This window comes from Ascaphus truei, assembly GCF_040206685.1.
Source record: "Ascaphus truei isolate aAscTru1 chromosome 13 unlocalized genomic scaffold, aAscTru1.hap1 SUPER_13_unloc_6, whole genome shotgun sequence".
NCBI lineage: Eukaryota > Metazoa > Chordata > Amphibia > Anura > Ascaphidae > Ascaphus > Ascaphus truei.
This window is the reverse complement of record NW_027453850.1, coordinates 727,630-746,775: the sequence shown is the minus strand read 5'-3', so window position 1 is coordinate 746,775 and position 19,146 is coordinate 727,630. Positions and strand designations below refer to the sequence as shown.

Below are 19,146 nucleotides of genomic sequence, written 5' to 3'. Positions count from 1 at the left end.
CATAGATGCCCCAGATTATACCACCCCAAATGCTGATAATATCCTGCTGCACTTTACAGAAGATGATGCAGATGTCAGTGGGTGGTGGGTTCATTAAATCCATCCATCATATCATAGCCACACTGTGCATATGATGTACTGAATCAATCACAGGAAGACATCTCCATGGTAGGGGTAGAAGTTAACAGAATATGTCCAGCACTGTGGTGTGTAGCCCATAAATAATAATTGTGCACATTACAGAACATACTTGCAACTGCAAGATCATTTTGCTGCTTGTAGTGTTTGCTCTTGTCCTGTGCAGTGTTGTCGTAGATCCGTCTCTTCAGTGTTCACTGCAATAAAAGTAAGACATTGCATTAATATTACAGAAGTTTGGGAGCTGAAATCCCACTATGCTGCAGACATTTTCCCTTTGCATAAGATTCTTGTGATTATATCTCAATGATGATCAATAACAACTACATCATAACACAGCCGCTCAATACAAAATATGTATTTGCTATCAATGGTCATGGAGGCCAAACGTCACACAATGTACAGATATACTGCTGCGGCCGAGTTTATTCGAGCATTTGCCTGTTCTTGGCCGCAGCAGTAACCTGGCGCGCGCCGGAGGGTGCCGGGCGCACGCCGAAGCAGCGGAGGAGCGCCCTCCGATCGGGGCTTTCTCCCTTCCGCTGCCGGGTCCGTCGGGTCCCCCGGAACCCCCTGCCGCTGTCCCCCACATCGCGGGACACCAGTGCTCCCTCGGGGAGCCCTGGACGCGCGTGCAGGGGGCGCAGGCACATGATGACGCGTGACCGTGCATCGGTGATGCGCGGCACGCTGAGGGAGTGCGGCTAGCACGCCGGGGCATCCCCCGGCTTGCGGTGCTAGCCGTGCTTCAATAAAACGTGTCGGTAGTGTAGCAAGGATTATTTCTTCCTCTGGTGCATTATGATGGGATGTGTTGTAAGATTCTGCATTATTAGCATCACTGAATCTTTTGGAAACTGAGTAATATTCTATGTTTTAATGCAATATTATGGATGATCAGCCGGTAAAATAAAGCTTACTGTATCTGTAGCCATGCTCTACCCATGATGTGCTGAATCAATGACTGCAGAGTGATTCAGAGTGGTAAACATGACTGGAACTCATCTCTGAATAGAGGACAGAACAGCAGTGCAGAGTAGGAGGTGAATGTATCTCAAATGGAAGACTTAGTAGCTGTGTGGGGAGTAGACAGTACAGACTGATCAAATAAATAGTTAAAGGAGTATCTTCAACATTACTTGGCTTTGTTATCAACATTGAAGTTTCTCTTGTTTTTTCTGTTCTTTAAATCACTACTACTGATGCCATGTGTAACCTGTACTGAGAGATATACTCTACTGGCCTAGATGAAACCATATGATGCAAACAGGATTCATCCCACTCCAGATTCATATGATTGCACCACTTCAACCTTTAATAAAACACATAGAACTACAGCAGTGCGCTACTGCACATGTTCTTGTTATGAATGGTAGTAGATGTGGTCCTTGGGTCAATACTTCATACAGCAGCCACACTCTACTCATGATGTATTGAATCAACAAAAACCTGCATGGTACAGATCACAGGAAGGGTAGAGTAGAGGGGAATATGTCCAATGCGAAACCCTTAGCAGCTGGATTGTGTGGAGTCAACAAAACGACAAATACTAAATGAGAAATATACACATTGCTTATCTGTCTCTGTGTAGTCATTTTCCTCCTCTTCAACTGTCTTTCAAAATTTCTCTTCTGACAGAAAAGAAACACATGGCTTCAATATTCACTGTTCTTCCCTCCTGAAATAAAAGTTAAGCATTGCATGGTTATGATCATACATACAATGAACCTTGCGCCAAACCATGTGATCCAAAGTAAATCCACCTCCCTCCCATAGCTGTGTTCCTTCTAGAGCTTCTACCACACAAGTCATTAATGTTCGTGACACTGTACTGCAGTCACAGTCTGCACACAAAGTACTGAATCAATTACATCACACTGAAAAGGCAGTCTACATGATGCAATAGTTAACCATAATAACTCTGTCATGCAAATGACAGGAAAACCTATATGTATATCATTAGGGGAGAGGGGAAAAATAATTAAAAAATAAGTGCGACAAATAAAAACAGATTATAGGAAAGTAAATCCTTGCCCTGGGAACTTTACAATCTAATAGAAATGTTAGAAGACTTAAAGAGAGGCAGCAGTTGGGGGAAGAAGTGCAGTAGATGACAATGCTTGTCCTTAATGGTGGGTACAATTAGTAGAAAGCACATCTTGGGAACAATAGTTGTTAGCAGTGACTGTGGGTGTGGGACAGTAGCCACGAGTCAAAGTTTTTTAAATGCTTGATTTAAGTCGTGAATTTTAAGATTGGTCTTACATGTGGGTGGAAGAGGTTATGTTGGCATATACTGAGTGTGAGGAAGTTTCACATGTACGGTGCAGTGATGGAAAATGGTTTCAGGCAAGTGAGAGAACAGTAGAGGTGAAAGAAGTTTACAGGAGACAGTTATGGTTATAGTGCAAGAGACAAGCAAGGGCATAACGAGAGATCAAAGATGATATGCAAGAAGGAGCAGATTAATGGAGAGCCTTAACAAAAAGGTAAGGAGGAGAACTTTGTAGGTGATACAAAAACTTGATGGGATGCCAGGACAGGGATTTAAGGAGATGAGCAGAGACTGTTGTGGGAGAAAGTGAGATAATTCAAGCAGCAGAGTTTTGCATAGGAGAAAGTTGTGAAGCATGGAGGCCTGTTAGTAGTATGTTAAAATAACCTATAGGATAACAGTATACATTGGAGTTTTAGCAGTAGGTTGAGAGGGGAAAGGGAAGATCTTGGCAATATTACAGAGAAAGAGGCAACACATTTTACCCATAGCCGTGCATGTGAATGGAGATGGAATTGAAGAGCCAAATGTTACTCCTATGCAACATGTTTGATGACAAGATAGATGGTAGTACTGTTTACTGTGATGGAGAAAGGGGATAATATGAGCCCAGTGTTAGACATTAAGTTTAAGGCAGTGGAGTGCCATCCATGAGCATATAGCCAGGAGACAACCCAAGAGTAGGGACTGGATTGCAGGAGTGAGAACAGGGGTGGATAGATTTGTGTGTGTATCATCCGCATAGAGATTATATCTAAGGCCAAAAGCATTGATGAAGTCACCAAATGATAGTATGTAGAGAGAAAGAGAGATCTCAGAACAGAGCCCTGATGTATACCCACAGACAGATCAATAGAAGACGAAGACATGTTAGCAACAGAGATGGAGAATGTGTGACAGGAAAGTTATGATGAAAACCAGGATAGAACTTTGTTACTGATACCAAGAGAGAGTTTAGAATATGAAGGAGGAGAGTGATTGAGAGCATCAAACGCAGCCGATAGATCAAGTCGGATTAGTAGGGAAAAACCTTGGGAATTAGCTTTAAGCACAGTCTGTAGAACGTGCTGTACGAAAGGCAGGTTGTAAAGGATCCAGGAGGGCATGTGATTTAAGAATGTTGACACTAGCAATTAGAAGGCAAACAGCATGAGGGATACAGAGCGGTAGTTAGTAAGGCACATAGGGTGTAGTTTGTTTCTGACAAAAGGGTGACCGCTACAGGCTTAAAGTAAGAGGGCAAAAATCCAGAGAATAGGGAGAAATTGAAGATGTGGGTGAGAGTGGGGACTAAGAGATGCAGTAAGGTGTGAGGGGATACGATCTAGAGGGCATGTGGTAGAGGGAGAATAGAAGATGATTAGCTTCCAGCTCTGTAAGAGAAGAAAAGGAGTCAAGTGCAGAAGGAGATTTGGGAAGAAGGAGAGAAGGGGGAAGGGACAGAAGGAATCTCCTTTTGGGTGGCATCCACCTTGCCTCTGAAGTAGTCAAATGCTTGAGGAGAAGTGAAGGAAGGATGGCAAGTGGGAGGAGAAGGTCAGTGGAGGGAGTCAAATACAGAGAAAAAAAACAGCGTAAATTAAATTTGAGTGTTGATGAGTGTGGAAAAAAGTAGTGTATTTAGCCCTAGAGAGCAGCTTTATACAGGACAGGAGACATTTTTACTGTAGAAAAATCAAACAAAGTGTGAGATTTCCTCCGTAGGTATTAAGAACAGCGAGTGGAAGTGTGATGAGTGTGTTTGGGAATTTAGCCAAAGGTGTGGGTTAGAGGGATGAGTGTGTCAGAGCCTATAGGGGGCATATAGATAGGAGGATAGCATTGTAAGAGTTAATAAGATTGTTAGTTTAAGCAGAAAGAAAGAGAGAGAAGAGAGAAGAGAGGTTAGAGTAGATGTCAGAGGAGAGTTTAATTAAGCAGAGGCAAATCAGTGGGACAGGTAAGATGCGGTGAGGGGAATGACTGATTGTGACTGATGAGAGCAGAAGAGGTTATGTACAACTAGAGCCTTGTTAGTAAGAGTGGACATTCCAGAGGGCACAGGAGAAGGGAAGAGAAAAGTAAGGAAAGGAATGTGGATTACATTAGATAGGTTAACACTCTTAGTAGGGAGGCCTGATGTGTATATGAGCCGGTCCAAGATTATAAGAGATATCCCCCAACATCAGCGAGCATAGAAGGAGACACAGAGATAGGTGTAGAGAGAGACAGAGATAGGGATATGTAGAGAGAGAAGGGCGTCAAGAGAATGAGACAGATAGGCGTAGAGAGAGGAGACATAGAGAGAGGGGGCTTTGAGAGGGGGGCGTAGAGAATGAGGGAAGGTGGAAGAGAATAGGATGTGCAGGAGTGCATTTCATTGAGCAGTGCAGAAATAGCTGCAATAGAGGTCTGTACAAATGGTGCTTTGTGTAGACACATGCAAAGGTAGGGGAAGGAAAGTGTATAGAACATGTGGATAAAAGCAGGAGTGTGGAAGTTAGAGAAATTAGAAAAGTTTTACAGAGGAGTGAGGAAACAGTAAACAGAAAGAACAAGAGAGAGGTTACATTGGGATGACGTGCTGTGGTAGAGAGAAATGCTAGGAGAGAGCCTCCAGATATTAGAGGACATGAATTGAGAGAGCAAATGTATAAATCAAAACCGGAGGGGGAGGTATAGCACGAAAGCTTGCACAGCAGTTGATGAAGATTATAGTCTTAAAGTTGCGTGTACCTGTCAGGGCACTCAAGAAGGTCAATGCTCACAAGTGCAGAGTTCATGAAGAAATGCTGAATCCAGTTCCCCTCCAATTTAATTTTAATATAACTTTTTCATTCTTCATTACTGCAAAAAGCAAACAAAACAAAACCACATTGCATTACTATTTTCAAAATGGATTGAATGACATATTCAACAGTAACTGTGTGATGCCAATATTGCCTTCTCACTCGTAGGCCAGTACGGTCAGGTACCCAGTACTGATAAAACAATAAGTGCCCGTACTAAGTACCAATATGAATTATAAGGAAATGTAAAATCTCCAGGTCTCTCTCCATCTCTGCAACAGATATATGGATAAGCCCATATTAAGGCATCACGTGACCGGAGCCGTCACTGACTGGGTATACGCAAAGATGCAGGGAGATGCAAAGAAAGGGAGGGAGAGAGACAGGGAGAAGATGGGAAACGGAGGGAGGCACGGATGGCAGGCCTCTCTCTTTCACTGGTGCATGCAAGGAGCTGGTCCCAACATCCACAAAGTGTGTGTGTATTATTGGTTGTGTTTTATGGCGGTAGGAGGATAGTGTGTATATTGTGTGTGTGTGGGAGTATTATATTGTGTGTAGGGTATTATAGTGTGTATATTATGTTGAGGTGCAGAGGAGAGTGTTAGATTGGGTATCTTGTGTTAGGGGGTATTGTGTATATTGTGTTTAAGACTATAATATTATTGGGGAGATTATTATTGAGGAGGTATTAAAGTGTGTATTGTGGGGAGTATTAGTGTATGTATTATTTGTGGGTGACAGATGCTGTGGGTAGGCCAAGAGTACGGGCCAGACTAAGGTGGAGACTTTCTGTACTCTGCATACAGGACTCTACATGCACTGCAGAGGTGAAATTCCCCCAACTCCAATTTGCTACACTCTCCAAGAGAGAATATTGTGATCAGAGGTGGAAGATGAGCAGGGTCACTGCCCAGGGAGTAGCCTGTCAGGGGGCATGGAAATCTCTTTTGGTGCGTATGTTGCCACGTGGCATTGATTGACCGGTCAATTAGCACTGCTTCCTATCACAGTGACATGATCCGGTGCTGTGATCGGTTGCAGCGCTGACCAAGGTGTGTTAGTGCAGCAATTTACAGGGAGGGAACAGAGGTTGTGGGTGACAGATGCTGGGGGTAGGCCAAGAGTACGGGCCAGAGCAAGGTGGAGATATTCTGTACTCTGCATGCCCATCCTGCATGCCCAGGACTCTGCATGCATGCCAGTGGCTGTGGGGTGTGTGTGTGTAGGTATGCCAAGTGTCAGTGTGCATAAGTAAGTGTGCTGTGTGTGTAAGTAAGTTTGCCTGTGTGGCAGGAGGTGTAGGGGGGTGGGGGGCGGGGGGCGGTTCAGCTGGAGGACTTTACCCAGCACAAAAGCACATAGATGCCTCTGATTATATCACCCCAAATGCTGATAATATCCTGCTGTAGATGCACTTTACAGAAGATGATACAGATGTCATCAGTGTTTGGTGGGTTCATTAAATCAATCCATCATATAATAGCCACACTATGCATATGATGTACTGAATCAGTAACACCAATCACAGGAAGACATCTCCATGGTAGGGGTAGTGTTGAAGTTAACAAAATATGTCCAGCACTGTGGTGTGGAGCCCATACATAATAATTGTGCACATTACCAGAACAACATATTGTCAACTGCATGATCATTTTGCTGCTTGTAGTGTATACTCTTGTCCTGTGCAGTGTTGTAGTAGATCCGTCTCTTCGGTGTTCACTGCAATAAAAGTAAGACATTGCATTAATATTACAGAAGTTTGGGGGCTGAAATCCCACTATGCTAATGACAGTTTCCCTTTGCATAAGATTCTTGTGATTATATCTCAATGATGATCAATAACAACTACATCATAACACAGCTGCTCTATACACAATATGTATTTGCCATCAATGGTCATGGAGGCAATATGTCACACAATGTACATATATAGCAAGGATTATTTCTTCCTCTGGTGTATTATGATGGGAGGGTGAGATTCTGCATTATCAGCATCAGTAAATCTGTAGGAAACTGAGTGATATTCTATTTTTTAATGCAATATTAGGGTAAAATAAAGCTTGCTGTATCTATAGCCATGCTCTACCCATGATGTGCTGAATCAATGACTGCAGAGCGATTTAGAGTGGTAAACATGACTTGAACTCATCTCTGAATAGAGGGTAGCACAGTAGTGCAGAGTAGAAGGTGAATGTATCTCAAATGGAAACCCTTAGCAGCTGTGTGGGGGGTAGACAGTACAGACTGACCAAGTAAATAGTAAAAAGTAGTAACTTCAACATTACTTGGTTTTGTTCTCCACTCCTGTTTTTCTGTTCTTTAAATCACTAATACTGATGCCATATGTAACCTGTACTGAGAGTTATATACTCTACTGGCCTAGATCAAATTAAATGATGCAAACAGGATCCCTCCCACTCAAGATTCATATGATTGCACCACCTCAAACTTTCATAGCAATAACATAGAACTGCAGCAGTGCGCTACTGCACATGTTCTTGTTATGAATGGTAGTAGATGTGGTCCTTGGGTCAGTACTTCATACTGTAGCCACACTCTATTCATGATGTATTGAATCAACAAAAATCTGCATGGTACAGATCACAGGAAGGGGTGGAGTAGAGGTGAATATGTCCAATGCGAAACCCTTAGCAGCCGGATTTTTTGGAGTCAATAAAACGACAAATACTAAATGAGAAATATACACATTGCTTATCTGTCTCTGTGTAGTCATTTTCCTCCTCTTCAACTGTCCTTCAATTTTCTATTTTGCAAGAAAATGAACACATGGCTTCAATATTCACTTCTGTTCTGCAGTCTTTCCTCTTGAAATAAAAAAGTTAAGCATTGCATTATTATTATTATAATTATTATTGACGATACATACAATGAACCTTGCTCCAAACCATGTGATACAAAGCAAATCCACCTCCCTCCCACAGCTGTGCTCCTTCTAGAGCTTCTACCACACAAGTTATTCATGTCAGTGAAACTGTACTGCAGTCCCGGTCTGCACACAATCTACTGAATCAATGACATCACACTGTGTCACACAATGTCATGCTAACGACAGGAAACAATCTTTGTATATATCTTTGTATATATAATAATAATAATAATAATAAAAAAAATAAGACAGGACAGACACTCCTACATTGCAATCAATAGAAAATAACTGGGACAGGCACTTCAAGGATGCATACGGTCCCGGATAAACTGTAGCTACCTATACACGTGTGCCTTGTCTCTAGACTCTGCATATATCTCTATTTATATACCACCCATTGTGTACTCAGCGCTTTACAAGAGAGACCAAAAAGTACAGGAAATTATTATACAATAAGTTCAACAAACAAAAACAGACAATAGGAAAGTAAATCCCTGTCCTGGGTAGTTTACAATCTAAGAGAAATGTAAGGAGACTTACAGAGAGACAACAGGTGGGGGAACAAGTGCAGTAGATGACAATGCTTGTCCTTAATGGTGGGTACTTGTAGTATAAAGCACTTCTTGGGAACAATAGTTAGTGACTGAATGAGTGACAGTAGCAACGAGTAAAAGCTATTGAAATGCTTCATTTAAGTTGTGAATTTTAAGGTTGATCTTAAATGTGGGTGGAAGAGGGTATGTTGGCATATACTGAGTGTGTGTGAGTTTCACAGGTAAATTGATGGGAAAGGGTTTCAGGCAAGAGAGCGAGTGCGCAGTAGAGGTGTAAGAAGTATAATGGAGACAGCTATTAGTAGAGCTTAGGAGACGAGGAAGGGCATAACGAGACCAAAGATGATATGTAGGAAGGAGCAGATGAATAGAGAATAGTGTTGGACTGGGTCCTCAACTATAAAAAAATGGGTAACGGGTACCCGGCCAAAATGAAAGGTTCTACCTGGTCGGGTACACGGTTTGGCACTTACCTTCCGGGTGGCGGTGACATCTAGGATCAGCAGCAGTCCTGTGACGGTGGCAGCATCTGTGGTGTCTTCAGCCGGCGGGGGAGCTGCAGGCTCACAGACACAGCTTACCTGCTTCGGTGCTGTGGAAGTGATTCCTGCAGCTCCCCCCGCCAGGTGAAGACACCTCTGATGCTGCCAACATCAGAGGACTGCTGCTGCTGATCCTAGATGTCTTAGGAAAGGTAAGTATAAAAGATTATTTCCAGCTGCCCTGACATTACCCGACGCCGGGTATTACCCGGCCAAGTCCACTTCTCAGTGGCCGGTTTCGAGTAATGTCCGGGTAGCTGGAAATGTGTCGGGTAACGCCGGGTACTCGGTACACCACTAATAGAGAACCTTAACAAAAAGGTAAGGAGGAGAACTTTGTAGGTGATCTGAAACTTGATGGGAAGCAAGGAGAGGGATTTAAGGAGGAGGAGGAGATGAGCAGATACTGTTGTGGGAGAAAGGGAAATTATTCAAGCAGCAGAGTTTTGGATAGATTGCAAATGAGAAAGTTGTGAAGCAGGGAGCCCTGTTAGCAGTATGTTAACCCATACGATAAGGGCATGCATTGGCGTTTTAGCAGTAGATTGACAGAGAAAAGGGCAAATCTTGGAAATATTACAGAGAAAGAATCGACAAACTTTAGCCAGTGTCGTGAATGAAGATGGAAAGGGAAGAGTCAAATGTTACTCCTAGGCAATGTGCTTTCATGACAGGATGATGGTAGTACTGTTTACTGCGATGGAGAAAGGTGATATTAGGCCAGATTTAGGGGGAAATATGAGGAGCTCAGTTTTAGACATTAGGTTTAAGGCAGAAGAGTGTCATCCATGGAGGATATAGCCAGGAGGCCACCCGAAACTAGGAACTAAATTGCAGGAGTGACGGTAGGGTGGATAGGTGTGTGTATCATCTGCATAGAGATGATATCAAGGGCCAAAATAGTTGATAAGGTCAACTAGTGATAGTATGTAGTGAGAGAGGTCCCAGAACAGAGTCCTGAGGTATACCAACAGACAAAACAACAGGAGACAAAGACACGTTAGCAACAGAGATGGAGAATGTGTGATGGAGAAGTATGATGAAAACCAGGATATAAGTTTGCTGCGGATACGAAGAAAGAGTTTAGAATATGAATGAGAAGAGTGATTGACAGTATCAAAAGCAGAAGAGAGATCAAGCAGGATTAGTAAGTAAAATGGACCTTGGGAATTTTCTTTATGTACATAATTGGTTACATTGGGAAAGGCAGATTGTGAAGGGCCCAGAGGAGCATGTGATTTAAGAATGTTGATCAAACGGGAGATCACAAGACGTTCTAGCAATTAGGAGGCAAATGGTAGGACGGATACAGGGCGATAGTTAGAAATTCACACAAGGTCAAGGTTATTTTTGAGAATAGGGGTGACCACTGCATGCTTAAAAGGAAGAGTTGAAAGAGCCAAAGGATATGGAGGAATTGAAGATGTGGGTGAGAGTAAGAATATAGGATTGAGAGGGCATGTGGTAGAGGGAGAAGAGAAGATCAGGTTCCAGCTTTGTGACAGGAGAAAAGGAGTCAAGAGTGCAATGAGATCTAGATAGAAAAAGAGAGAGGGGGAAGGGAGAGAACGAATCTACTTGTGGATGGCATCCACCTTGCCTCAAGTGAGCAAAGGCTTGAGGAGAAATAAAGGATGGATGTTAAGTGGGAGGAGAAAGTCAGTGGTGGGACTCAAATACATAGAAGACAGTGTGAATTAAATTGGAGTGTTGATGAGTGAGGAAAAAGTAGTGTTTGACCTTAAAAAAAGGAGCAGAGTTTTACAGAACAGGACAAAGGTTTAGTGTAGAAAATCAGACTGTGAGATTTCCTCCATAGGTGTTAAGAGCAGCAGTGTGATGTGATGAAGTGTGATGAGAGCGTGCTTGTGAATAAAACCAATGCATGGGTTAGGCTGCGTCTATAGTAAGCACGCAACAGATGGCAAAGTTAGCGCATGCCTGTCGCTCCAGCAATCCCTGCACTGAGGTCCGAGGCGACGGGGAGGCCCTGCATCGCTCGCACGCACTGTGGACAACCAAGCGTGTGCCCATGATAATCACGGCCTTAGAGGGATGAGTGTGTCAGAGCCTAGAAGGGGCATATAGATGATGGAGGAGGAGGGAGGAGGAGATGATAGCATTGTAAGAGTTAACAAGATAGCTAGTTTAAGCAGAAAGTGAGGAGAGGTTAGAGATAAGGGTAGATGTCAGAGGAGAGAGTTCAATTAAGCTGAGGTATCGAGTAGGACAGGGGTGAGGGGAATGAGAAGTGGTGGATGATGAGAGCAGAAGAGGTCATGTACAAATAGACCATGTTAGTCGTAGAGCAGACATTCCAGAGGGCACGTGAGAAGGGAAGAGTAAAGTGAGACAAGGAATGTGGATTACATTAGATGGGTTAATATGCTTAGCAGGGAGGTGGAGAGAGAGGCAAGAGGCAGAGGGTGGTGTAGGGGTAGAGGAAGAGATGTTGCATGTACCTTGTCAGAACATTAAAGAACGTCAATTCACACTGGTGCAGAGTTGATGATGAAATGCTGAATCCAGTTCACGTCCAATTCAATTTTAACAGAACTTTTTCATTCTTCATTACTGCAAAAAAAAAAGTAAAAAACAATGCATTACTATTTTCAAAATGGATTGAATTCCCCCACCAATGACTATGTGTTACCAATATATCCCTCTCAGTCCCACTGCAGCACATACTGTACCAGTGTGAAAGTAAGAAGGTACACAGTACCGGTAAAACAATACGTGCCGGTACTATGCACCATATGAATTATAAGGGGATGTAAATCTCCCAGTCTCTCTCCATATCCGCAACAGAGCGGGCTCCGGTCAGTGGCATGGATGCCCATATATGGGTATGCTCATATTTGGGCATCCCATGTCACTGACCGGAGCCGGCTCTGAGTATAGGGATATATGCGGAGACGCACAGGTGCAAGGAAATGGGAGGAGGCACGGTGAGAAACAGGGAGAGACCACAGGAAGATAGAGGGCAACAACTTCCACAAGGTACTTGTATGGGTATAATTGTTTGTATTTTGTGCAGAGGGGGTAATTTCAGATAAAATACAATTCTCCACCCTCTACGAAACAATTCCACTTTGTTCAGTAAGCCAGAAAGTCTTGGTCCCATGTGGACTGAATTTAATGCAAATAAGGTCCTTAATACACAAGTAAAGAATAAAGTTACTTATTCTCTACTGTAAGAAGTGCCACATTGCCCACTATTTGGGTCCTGTGCCCAGATTGTGACCATGCATGGCAGAGGTGAGATTCCCCCAACTCCAATTTGCTACACTCTCCAAGAGAGATAATTGTGATCAGAGGTGGAACTAGGGGAGGGTGTGAGCAGGGTCACTGCCCAGGGAGTAACCTGACTGGGGGCACGGAAATCTCATTTAGTGCATATGTTGCGGCACTGCATTGATTGACCGGTCAATCTGCACTGCTGCCTGTCACAGTGACATCCTGATCGGGCACTGTGATCAGCTATAGCACTGACCCAGGTGAGATAGTTCAGCACTTTACAAGGAGGGAACAGATGTTGTGGGTGACAGATGCTGGAGGTAGGCCAAGACTGTTGGCCAGAGTAACGTGGAGACTTACTGCACTCTGCATGCCCATCCTCTCCCTGACATCAGGGGAAGGAAGTGGCCCTGGGGTGTGTGTAGGTATGCCAGATGTCAGTGTATGCATAAGTAAGTATGCCTGTGTAGTGGGAGGTGTAGGGGCGTTAAGCTGGAGGACTTAAAACAGGCACAAAAGCACATAGATACCTCTGATTATACCGCACCAAATGCTGATAATATCATGCTGTAGCTGCACTTTACAGAAGATGATGCAGATGTCATCATTGGTTGGTGGGTTCATTAAATCAATCCATCATATCATAACCACACTGTGCATATGATGTACTGAATCAGTAACACCAGGAAGACATCTCCATGTTAGGAGTAGAGTTGAAGTTAACAGAATATGTCCAGCACTGTGGTGTGTAGCCCATAAATAATAATTGTGCACATTACCAGAACAACATACTGTCAACTGCAAGATCATTTTGCTGCTTGTAGCGTATGCTCATCCTGTACAGTGTTGTAGTAGATCCGTCTCTTCAGTGTTCACTGCAACAAAAGTAAGACATTGCATTAATATTACAGACGTTTGGGGGCTGAAATCTCACTTCGCTGCGGACAATTTCCCTTTGCATAAGATTCTTGTGATTATGTCAATGATGATCAATAACTGCATCATAACACAGCCGCTCTATACAGAAGATGTACTTGCTCTCATTGGTCATTGAGGTAATACGTCACACAATGTACAGATATAGCAAGGATTATTTCTCCCACTTGTGCATTATGGCATTATGATGGGAAATGTTGTGAGATTCTGCATTATCAGCATCACTGAATCTTTTGGAAATTAAGTGATATTCTATGTTTTAATGCAATATTATGGGTGATCAGCCGGTAAAATAATAATAGCTTGCTGTATCTGTAGCCATGCTCTACCCATGATGTGCTGAACCAATGACTGCAGAGAGATTCAGAGTGCTAAACATGACTGGAACGCATCTCTGAATAATGGGCAGCAAAGCAGTGCAGAATAGGAGGTGAAAGTATTTAAAATGGAAGATCCTTAGCAGCTGTGTGGAGAGTAGACAGTACAGACTGACCAAGTAAATGGTAAAAGGAGTAACTTCAACATTACTTGGCTTTGTTCTCCACATTGAAGCTTTCCTCCTCTTTAAATCACTAATACTGATGCCATGTGTAACCTGTACTGAGAGTTATATAATCTACTGGCCTAGATGAAACCATATGATGCAAACAGGATCCATCCCACTCCAGATTCATAGAATTGAACCACCTCAACCTTTCATAACAATCACATAGAACTGCAGCTGTGCGCTACTGCACATGTTCTTGTTATGAATGGTAGTAGATGTGGTCCTTGGGTCTTTACTTCATACTGTAGCCACACTCTACTCATGATGTATTGAATCAACGAAAACTTGCATGGTTCAGATCACAGGAAGGGGTAGAGTAGAGATGAAAATATTCAATGTGAAACCCGTAGCAGCCGGATTGTGTGGAGTCAATAAAACGACAAATACTAAATGGTAAATGAGAAATATACACATTGCTTATCTGTCTCTGTGTAGTAATTTTCCTTCTCTTCAACTGTCCTTCAAATTTTCTCTTTTGCAAGAAAAGGAACACATGGCTTCAATATTCACTTCTGTTCTGCAGTCATCCCTCCTGAAATAAAAGTTAAGCATTGCATTGTTATTATGATAATACATACAATAAACCTTGCTCCAAACCATTTGATGCAAAGCAAATCCACCTCCCACCCACAGCTGTGCTCCTTCTAGAGCATGCATGTCAAACTCCAGTCCTCGAGGGTCCCAAACAGGCCAGGTTTTCAGTAGGGATATCCTGAAAACCTGGCCTGTTTGCGGCCCTCGAGGACTGGAGTTTGACATCCTTGTTCTTGAGCTTCTACCACGCAAGTCATCCATGTGAGTGACACTGTACTGCAGTCCTGGTCTGCACACAATCTACTGAATCAATGACATCACACTGTAAAGGCAATCTACAAGATGTATTAGTTGTCCACACTTCCGAAATGTTACTTTTATGTCCAAATCACTTATTCCCATGACCTGATATTTGTATTTGTTATTTATAGGATTGTCACAAAGAGTTGATGAGGTCACCAAATGATAGTATGTAGAGAGAAAGAGAGATCTCAGAACAGAGCCCTGATGTATACCCACAGACAGATCAATAGAAGACGAAGACATGTTAGCAACAGAGATGGAGAATGTGTGACAGGAAAGTTATGATGAAAACCAGGATAGAACTGTGTTACGGATACCAAGAGAGAGTTTAGAATATGAAGGAGGAGAGTGATTGAGAGCATCAAACGCAGCAGATAGATCAAGTAGGATTAGTAGGGAAAAGTGACCTTGGGAATTTGCTTTAAGCACAGTCTGTAGAACGAGCTGTACGAAAGGCAGGTTGTAAAGGATCCAGGAGGGAATGTGATTTAAGAATGTTGACATTCTAGCAATTAGGAGACAAACAGCAGGAGGGATACAGGGCGGTAGTTAGTAAGGCACATAGGGTGTAGGTTGTTTCTGAGAAAAGGGTGACCACTACAGGCTTAAAGTAAGAGGGTAAAGAGCCAGAGAATAGGGAGGAATTGAAGATGTGGGTGAGAGTGGGGACTAAGAGATGCAGTAAGGTGTGAGGGGATACGATCTAGAGGGCATGTGGTAGAGGGAGAAGAGAAGATGATTTGCTTCCAGCTCTGTAAGAGAAGAAAAAGAGTCAAATGCAGAAGGAGAATTAGGTAGAAGGAGAGAAGGGGGAAGGGACAGAAGGAATCTCCTTGTGGGTGGCATCCACCTTGCCTCTGAAGTAGTCAAATGCTTGAGGAGAAGTGAAGGAAGGATGGCAAGTGTGAGGAGAAGGTTAGTGGAGGGAGTCAAATACAGGGAAAAAAAGACAGCGTAAATTAAATTTGAGTGTTGATGAATGTGAAAAAAAAGTAGTGTGGTTTGGCCCCAGAGAGCAGCTTTATACAGGACTGGAGACATTTTTACTGTAGAAAAATCAAATATCAATTGTGTGATTTCCTTCATAGGCATTAAGAACAGCGAGTGGAAGTGTGATGAACATGTTTGGGAATTTAGCCAAGGGTGTGGGCTAGAGGGACAAGTGTGTCAGAGCCTAGAGGGGGCATATAGATAGGAGGATAGCATTGTAAGAGTTAATAAGATTGTTAGTTTAAGCGGAAAGAGAGAGAGAGCAGAGAGGTTAGAGTAGATGTCAGAGGAGAGTTTAATTAAGCAGAGGCAAATCAGTGGGACAGGTAAGATGGGGTGAGGGGAATGACTGATTGTGAATGATGAGAGCAGAAGAGGTCATGTACAACTAGAGCCTTGTTAGTCAGAGAACGGACATTCCAGATGGCATAGGAGAAGGGAAGAGAAAAGTAAGGAAAGGAATGTGGATTACATTAGATAGGTTAACACTCTTAGCAGGGAGGCAGAGGCAGGGAGGCCCGATGTGTATATGAGCAGGTTCAAGATTATAAGAGATATCCCACACATCAGCAAACATAGAAGGAGACACAGAGATAGGTGTAGAGAGAGACAGAGATAGCTCTATGTAGAGAGAGAGGGACGTAGAGAGAATGAGACAGATAGGCGCAGAGAGAGGGGGCGCAGAGAGAGGAGGCGCCAAAAGAGGGGGCGCAGAGAGAGGGGGCACAGAGAATAGGATATTAAAGAGTGCTTTTCATTGAGCAGTGCAGAAATAGCTGCAATAGAGGTCTGTACAAATGGTGCAGTGTGTAGACACATGCAAAGGTAGGGGAAGGAAAGAGGAGAACATGTGGATAAAAGCAGGAGTGTGAAAGTTAGAGAAATTAGAAAAGTTTAACAGAGGAGTGAGGAAACAGCCAGCAGAAAGAACAAGAGAGAGGTTACATTGGGATGACGTTCTGTGGTAAAGAGAAAATGCTAGGAGAGAGCTTTCAAATATTAGAGGACATGAATTGAGGGAGCAAATGTATAAATCAAAACCTGAGGGGGAGGTATAGCACGAAAGCTTGCACAGCAGATTATAGTCTTAATGTTGCGTGTACCTGTCAGGGTATTCAAGAAGTTAAATTCTCACAAGTGCAGAGTTCATGATGAAATGCTGAATCTAGTCCCCCTCCAATTTAATTTTAATATAACTTTTCCATTCTTCATTACTGCAAAAAGCAAACAAAACAAAACCACATTGCATTACTATTTTCAAAATGGATTGAATGGCATATTCAACAGTGACTGTGTGATGCCAATATTCCCCACTCACTCGTAGTGAAGCACATATTGTACTAGTGTTGAAAGTAGGCCGGTAGAGTCAGGTACGCAGTACTGATAAAACAATAAGTGCCCGTCGTAAGTACCAGCTCCGCAACAGTGCGGGCATCACATTAGTGACGTGGATGAACATATATGGATAAGCCCATATTAAGGCATCACGTGACCAGAGCCGTCACTGACTGGGTATACGTAAAGACGCAGGGAGATGCAAGGAAAGGGAGGGAGAGAGACAGGGAGAAGATGTGAAACGGAGGAAGGCACGGATGGAGGGAGTTCTTCCGAGCTTCTGCGGGCCTCTCTCTTTCACTGGTGCATGCCGGGAGCTGGTCCCAACATCCACAAAGTGTGTGTGTATTATTGGTTGTATTTTATGGGGGTAGGAGGGTAGTGTGTATATTGTGTGTGTGGGAGTATTATATTGTGTGTAGAGGTGCAGAGGAGAGTACTAGATTGTGTATCTTGTGTAAGGGTGTTGTGTATATTGTGTTTGGAGCTATAATATTATTGGGGAGATTAGTATTGAGGAGGTATTATAGTGTGTATTGTGGGGAGTATTAGTGTGTGTATTGTTTGTGGGTGACAGATGCTGGGGGTATGCAGCAATCCCTGCACTGAGGTCCGAGGCGGCTCTGCATCGCTCGCACGCACTGTGGATGACCAAGCATGTGCCCATGATAATCATGGCCTTACAGGGATGAGTGTGTCAGAGCCTAGAAGGGGCATATATATGATGGAGGAGGGAGGAGGAGGAGGGAGGAGGAGGAGATGATAGCATTGTAAAAGTTAACAAGATAGTTAGTTTAAGCAGAAAGTGAGGAGAGGTTAGAGATAAGGGTAGATGTCAGAGGAGAGAGTTCAATTAAGCTGAGGTATCGAGTAGGACAGGGGTGAGGGGAATGAGAGGTGGTGGATGATGAGAGCAGAAGAGGTCATGTACAAATAGACCTTGTTAGTCAGAGAGCAGTCATTCCAGAGGGCACGTGAGAAGTGAAGAGTAAAGTGAGACATGGAATGTGGATTACATTAGATGGGTTAATACGCTTAGCAGGGAGGTGGAGAGAGAGAGGCAAGAGGCAGAGAGTGGTGCAGGGGTTGAGGAAGAGATGTTGCATGTACCTTATCAGAACATTAAAGAACATCAATTCACACTGGTGCAGAGTTGATGATGAATCCAGTTCACCTCCAATTCAATTTTAACAGAAATGTTTCATTCTTCATTACTGAAAAAAAAGAAAAGTAAAAAACATTTCATTACTATTTTCAAAATGGATTGAATTCCCCCAACAATGACTATGTGTTACCAATATATCCCTCTCAGTCCCACTGCAGCATATACTGTACCAGTGTGAAAGTAGGAAGGTACACAGTACCGGTAAAACAATACGTGCCGGTACTATGCACCATATGAATTATAAGGGGATGTAAATCTCCCAGTCTCTCTCCATATCCGCAACAGAGCGGGCTCCGGTCAGTGGCATGGATGCCCATATATGGGTATGCTCATATTTGGGCATCCCATGTCACTGACCGGAGCCGGCTCTGAGTATAGGGATATATGCGGAGACGCAGAGGTGCAAGGAAATGGGAGGAGGCACGGTGAGAAACAGGGAGAGACCACAGGAAGATAGAGGGCAACAACTTCCACAAGGTACTTGTATGGGTATAATTGTTTGTATTTTGTGCAGAGGGGGTAATTTCAGATAAAATACAATTCTCCACCCTCTACGAAACAATTCCACTTTGTTCAGTAAGCCAGAAAGTCTTGGTCCCATGTGGACTGAATTTAATGCAAATAAGGTCCTTAATACACAAGTAAAGAATAAAGTTACTTATTCTCTACTGTAAGAAGTGCCACATTGCCCACTATTTGGGTCCTGTGCCCAGATTGTGACCATGCATGGCAGAGGTGAGATTCCCCCAACTCCAATTTGCTACACTCTCCAAGAGAGATAATTGTGATCACAGGTGGAACTAGGGGAGGGTGTGAGCAGGGTCACTGCCCAGGGAGTAACCTGACTGGGGGCACGGAAATCTCATTTAGTGCATACACTACCGACACACTTTATTGAAGTGTGGTCGGTACCGCAAGCCGGGAAATCTCCC

The 19,146-nt window shown here is 43.3% G+C and overlaps 1 long non-coding RNA gene across 1 annotated transcript; it reads right to left on the bottom strand.

Annotated features, from left to right (window-relative positions):
- Nucleotides 1-1,712: 1,712 nt before the first annotated feature.
- LOC142474122 (uncharacterized) lies at nt 1,713-18,256 on the bottom strand. Its single transcript, XR_012790129.1, has 9 exons — nt 18,160-18,256; nt 16,818-16,928; nt 14,300-14,419; nt 13,184-13,279; nt 11,630-11,741; nt 7,892-8,009; nt 6,806-6,903; nt 5,129-5,239; nt 1,713-1,816 (listed from the first exon to the last, which is right to left on the bottom strand). It is a non-coding gene; the product is annotated as an uncharacterized LOC142474122 (long non-coding RNA).
- Nucleotides 18,257-19,146: the final 890 nt, after the last annotated feature.